The sequence below is a fragment of the Dipodomys merriami genome, unplaced genomic scaffold, assembly GCF_024711535.1.
Source record: "Dipodomys merriami isolate MVZ:Mamm:240054 unplaced genomic scaffold, mDipMer1.0.p SCAF_10, whole genome shotgun sequence".
NCBI classification, from domain to species: domain Eukaryota; kingdom Metazoa; phylum Chordata; class Mammalia; order Rodentia; family Heteromyidae; genus Dipodomys; species Dipodomys merriami.
In genome coordinates, this window is record NW_027202271.1 from 25514468 (window position 1) to 25520873 (window position 6406).

At 38.5% G+C, this 6406-nt stretch overlaps 1 pseudogene; it reads right to left on the reverse strand.

Annotated features, from left to right (window-relative positions):
- Positions 1 to 4714: 4714 nt before the first annotated feature.
- Positions 4715 to 5263, reverse strand: LOC138837704 (actin-related protein 2/3 complex subunit 3 pseudogene; annotated as a pseudogene).
- Positions 5264 to 6406: the final 1143 nt, after the last annotated feature.

Here is a 6406-nt window from a genome sequence, read left to right on the forward strand (position 1 = left end):
AATAATATCAAAATAGTCATAGATATATGATATGTATAAGTGAGAAATACATACATGAGGAGATGATCAGATGGATGCAAAAGTACACCCCAGAGCATTTCTGCCCAGTGGAAATTTTTGAAGTGACAAAAATGTGCTACACCTGATCTATCCAATATGGCAGTAGCCAGACACCTTTAATTTCTTTTTTGCATATATGATGCTGTATTTTATTTATGTCTTGCAAGTAGTGTGTGTGTGCACCAACATATGAGCTTGTTTGCAGTAGTAACATACTTTTTGTTTGTTTGTTTGTTTCTGTGTAAGCAGTGTGGCTTCAGTTCAGGGGGTCTGGCACTCTTGCTGAGCTTTGTTCTTAAATGTTTTCTATTGTAAAAATAATGCTTACACAGAAAAGTGCATAAAATAAACAATTTGATGTTATTGAATAGGTCAAGAATAGAAATCTTCACAAGATCTTTACAATCACATGTCCATATTCTTGCTTTTAGGGTCAAAACATTTTTTTCTTTCACAAATATAAAATGGATAGCTAAACATTTTACATTTTTAAGATATTTTAAATATATTTTTATTGTAAAAATAGTGTACAGAGGGGTTACATGAGTAAGGTGATGAGTATATTTCCTATGGAGCATTGTTACCTCCTCCTTTGTATTTCCCCTGGCATCCCTTCCCTCCCCACCTCCGCACCTTTGCCCACGCTCCCTCACGCCCCCCTGAAATTATACAAGTTCGTTTTCAACATAGTGTCTTGTACATTTCATTGTTACAATGAGTCAACTTGTATCCTTATTTCAGAATTTTATTGTTTCCCTTCCCCTCCCCCAATTAGAAAAATGTATATACAGGATGCAGGGCACTAGAATCAAATACAGTGAAAACAGGGGTTATACCATGGGGGGAAAACATACAAAAGAAACAAAAAAATCACACAGTACATTATAAGTACACTAAAAACAATAGCAAAAAAGAAAAAACCACTCTGTCCCTATCTTGGGGTTCATTTCGCTTAACACCATCTTATATGGTCATATGTACATAGCTTTTGACCTTTTCTGCTTGTCCTAGACATATACTAGTTATTGCAAATAAGGGAAACCATGGGACCTATGTTTCTTTGGGCCTGGCTTACTTCACTTAATATAATTTTTTCCAAGTCTTTCACTTCCTAACAAATGGGGCTATGCCATTCTTTCTGATGGAGGCATAGAATTCCATTGTATAAATGTACCACATTTTCTTGATCTATTCATCTACTGAGGGGCATCTGGGTTGGTTCCATATCTTAGCCATGGTAAAGAATGCTGCAATAAGCATAGTTGTGCTGGTAGCTTTAGTGTGGTCTTGTTTGTAAACATTTGGGTAAATGCCCAAAAGTGGGATTGCTGGGTCATAGGGGAGCTCTATGTGGAGTTTTTGAGGAAACTCCATACTACTTTCCAAAGTGGTTGAACAAGTTTACCCTCCCACCAACAATGCAGTAGGGTTCCCTTTTGTTCACATCCCCTCCAGCATCTGTTGTTATTAGAGTTCTTGATTATAGCTATTCTAACTGGGGTGAGGTGGTATCTCAATGTTTTGATTTGCATTTTTTTATGGCTAGGGAGCTTGAGCATTTCTTCATATGTCTATTGGCTATTCTTATTTCCTCTTCAGAGAATTTTCTCTGTAAGTCTTTAGCCCAGTTATTTATTGGGCAGTTGTTTCTTTGAGGATTTGTTGTTGGGGGATTTAATGTTTTGAGTTCCAAGTATATTTTAGATATGAGACCCTTGTCTGTTGTATGGCTAGTCAAGATCTTCTCCCAATCCATGGGCTTTCTATTGATTTTGCTAGCTATGTCCTTTGCCATGCAGAAGCTCTGCAATTTCATGCAATCCCATTTTTCCAACCTTTCTTTGATATGTTGTGTTTCTGGGTCTTTATTAAGAAAATTTCGGCCTGTGCCAATGAGCCCTAGAGTTTCTCCTATTCCTTCCTGTAATGTTTTAAGGGAGACACCTTTGATTTCTGAGCATTTGAATTATGACCAGTGTAATGAAAGAAAAAATACTAAACACTTATCAATATATCTGACAATACACAGAGGACCGTGTGTGATGAAAACTACAAAGCAATACTGATAGAAGTAAAAACCCAATAGTTGCAAAGCATTTCCTTGATAAAGGACTTGTATCTTGGATATATTAAGAGCTCTCAAGAACAATAATGATAGAAGAATATTAAAAATTATTTTTAAAATGAGTAAATATATTTGAACAAACACTTCACTGGCATATGCATAGAACAAATAAGTACATAAAATGAACATCACTAATTACCATTTAGGAGAAACAAAAATTCTAACTGTAATGAAACATTCTCATAGACTTATTAAACATCTGGAATTTTAAAAAAGACTTGACCATAGCAAACTTTGATGAGAACTTGGAAAAAACAGCTCTGAAACACAAATTATAGAAATGTAAATTTGCTTGGTCAATTTAGAAGTTTTTTCAACAAGTTAAATACACATCTATTAGAGGACCTAGCTGTAATAGATGTAATGATAGTAACTGGTATGTAAAACCTATTTTTGCTTTTTGAAAATAAGAGCTCCATATTGAGTACAATTTAAAATTTTTTCACCAACAGATGAATGGCTAAACAAATTGAGCTATATGCATATGATAAAATACTATCCAATACACCATTACATATATACCATTAATAGAGTATATAAAATACTATATAACAGAAAAATGACATCTTGATACATATGCCTATCTGGATGACTCTAAAAAAATATTGCTATTTGTTCTCAAGATCTGAATACCTCTCACAAGATTCTCATATTCCTGTGAGGCAGGCGGGTGGCAGATGATCCTGTCCCCATTTTGTCTTTTTAGAAAAGGTAATGGGATATTTATCTGATACCAGACTTGATCAGGAAAGGGCTAGAAGAATTAGGTGTACTGAAATCAATAAAAATTAGGTTCACTCATGAAGGAGGATAGATGATTATGAGTAATGTTGTACAAGTGTGATACATACTGCTGTACCAGGGGCTTCAGATGCCTATGGAAAGGAAGGAGAGGAAGGGATGCACAAAAGAGCAATCTATGCTACTAATTATTGTGTTCCAATGAGTATGGGAGAAAACAAAGTGGTTAGTTACTATGCAAGATTGCTGTCCCAGATAGATAGATAGATAATAGATAGATAGATAGATAGATAGATAGATAGATAGATAGATAGATAGATAGATAGATAGATAGATAGATAGATAGATAGATTTTGTATATATATTATTGCCAGTACCTGGGGTTGAACTTGGCCTGGTGATTGCTCAGCTTAATGCTCTGTCACTTCAGTCATGCCTGCATCCTGGGGTTTTTTTCTGGTTATTTTGGAAATGGAGTCTCTGAGTTTTCTACTGGAGATGACTTTGAATCTTGATTCTCTAAATTTCTGCTTCCTAAGTAGCTAGCAGTACAGGTATAAATCATCAGCTGAGGTCCACCTCAGTTTTCTTGCTTGGTATAACCTAATGTGGACTCATTTCTAATTCTACCTTACCTCGCTCCAACAAAATCTCTCTTCCTAGAACTCATACTGTGGATTATAAGAAGCTTTGACTTATATATGACCTTACATTAAAAGTTTGTTATTGTTCAAATGAGCATTCTTATTATCACTAAAGTCCAAGCTACTTGAGAGATTGATTCACTTTTTGTATGGCACAAAACAACATGTCCTCTTGCTCTATAACCCCCTAATGCTTATCTGTGAAATTCTAGTCTGAGAGGAGTCTCAGGCTTCAGTGTACTGCAGATATTTAATAACTCAGGATATTCAACATTCACCCCCAGTGCTGTGGTCCCCTATTTTAGGTGAGAACACTCAGCAGTGGTCTAATGTGCCTATATGTGTGAAGAGCTTCTGGAAACAGAGAAGAAGGACGCTTACCTTTAGCACAAAATAACTTTGTCACCATTATGGACCCTTCCATGGTATAACACGATTGTTTCCAAGTTAAGAACCCAAAATTTCCTTGTTTGGAAACCTTCCAACTTTCATGTTTAAAAGCCATTGGCATGCTTTGTTATTGTTGTTGTTTGTTTTTGTTTTGTTGGTCATGAGGCCTGAACTCTGGGCCTGGGCACTGTCCCTCAGCTCTTCAGCTCAAGGCTAGCACTCTACCACTTGAGCCACAGCACCACTTCTGGCTTTTTCCACTTATGTGGTGCTGAGGAATCGAACCCAGGGCCTCATGAATGCAAGGCAAGCACTCTACCACTGAGCCACCTTCCGAGCCCTGGCATGCAGTTTTAAATAACATTGTTTTCCCTTTGATTCACTGCTTCCACAAACAGTGTTAAATGTATACATATAAATGGGAATCGGTTATGCAAGCTGGAGAACATCCCCTTTAATGGCTCAACTGCTACTGGATTGCCTTGCCGGCTGTCATACACCAATCATGTGTATGCCATCTGTGGTTGAGTTAGAATGGATTCCCCATCCCTGTCTTGTTACTGAAATTAATTTCTTTTGTTTTGAAATGTTAAAAAATGTCTTTATTAGCACTTATTATTAAACATCAGCTTAAACCTATAGAAGATGGCCAATCACCCCCAGAGAGCCCACCCTCTCTCCTTCCCCCAGGATATTTGATCAGGACGTTTCCAAGGACAGACATGCTCTCTCCTCTCTTCCACACACAGCCAAGCACAAAGGAATCAAAGCGAAGGGACCTCGTGGCCAGGGCCCTCACTGCCCAGGTCCTGAAAGGCTCTTGTTCATGAACTGTCTCTTCACAAAGCAAGTCCACCACTTGCTGGGCTTATCATTCTGGGGGTCTCTTTCTCACAGAGCCGCAGTCCCGTCTCTTGGCGGAGCTGCTGGAGGTAAGGCCGCATCACTTCGTCCTCCTGTTTGGTCTCAGGCTTGGCATAAATGGCGTTGAGGGGAAACCCAGGCTGGCCGGGGATAGGGAAGTGGGTGATTCCCAGCATGTACATCTCCTTCTCTCTCTGGCTTCTGGAGTTGCACTTTTGGAGTTTCTTTAGATGCTCAGAAATGTAGAGAGTTATAGATATCAAGGTTCTATCAGCTTCATTTTTAATTTCATCGTTTTTGAAGAAGACGTTGGCCTTAAAGTAATAGATGGCTTCATCCACGATGTCTGTGTCTTTTGTCTCACGAGGGGCAGGTCCTTTGAACTGACTTCGGATGGGCAGCAGCGCCATGTTGCCAATGAGCTTGTGTCTGGGTCCATGAGAGAATGGTAGGCCGGCATCTCGGCGGCACTTGGCTTTCGGAGCAAAACAAGACCTGAATGGACCACCGCGCTTCCGGCCTGCAGGGCTGGGCAGAGAGGGCTGAAATTAATTTCTTCTAAAGAGGAAATTTTCCTACAGGTTGAGCCCTTGAAAAATTCAGTTAAGTTTGTGCAATAAAGGTTAAATCATGAAATTAACCAAGGATTGATCATGGCCCACATTTGCCAATGCTCTCAAAATGTATTGAATAAATACTGAGCCAAGTGTCAGGGTAATCAGTCTGAATACAATAGAGTATTTAAATGAGTATTTGACTTGTTCCCAGCACCCACAGTTTTCTATTTACCCAGAAGTAAGTCAGCTGACCTGCTTCTGCCATACTACATCCATTCAAGAATCCTATTCCCCTATCCCTGCTGTATCTGGTCTCTACTAGGAGAATATTTATCCATGTTTTTTTGATCATGTTTAAAAATGAGATATAACCTTAAGTATTATGATAAGGAAGTTTATGCAAGAGTTTTCTCATGAGTGCTGATCGATATGTCTGTAATCCTAACTTAGCCACCTTGGGCAGGAAAGCCCACAAAACTCTTATCTCAATTAACAGCAAAAAGCCAGATGTAGAGGTATGGCTCAACTGGTAGAGAGCCAGAATTGAGTACAAAAGCTAAGGGACAGTGCTCAAGCCCTGAATTCATGCCCCAGTACAGGAAGAGAGAGAGAGAGAGAGACAGAGACAGAGACAGAGACAGAGATAGAGAGACAGAGACACAGAGAGACAAGACATAGACAGGGACAGAGACACAGAGACAGAGAATACTAATTTCTTTCATTATTCATTTCTAGCAAAGTGTTCAGGCAATTGACTTATTAAACATTACTTTGCATGTCCCATGGGGGATCCAATTCAGCTCCACGTTGAAATTTAACTTATTTTTATTTTTTCTTTAATTGTTTTCTTGTTTATTTCTAACAAACTTAATCCTACCCTGTGTTCCTAAATCCCTCCACACACACACACACACATACACACACACACACACACACACACACACACACACACACACACATATTTCTAATCTAGACATATATACTTCTAACCATGAGAATTTTGTAACCCAATTTTATTTTTTTAA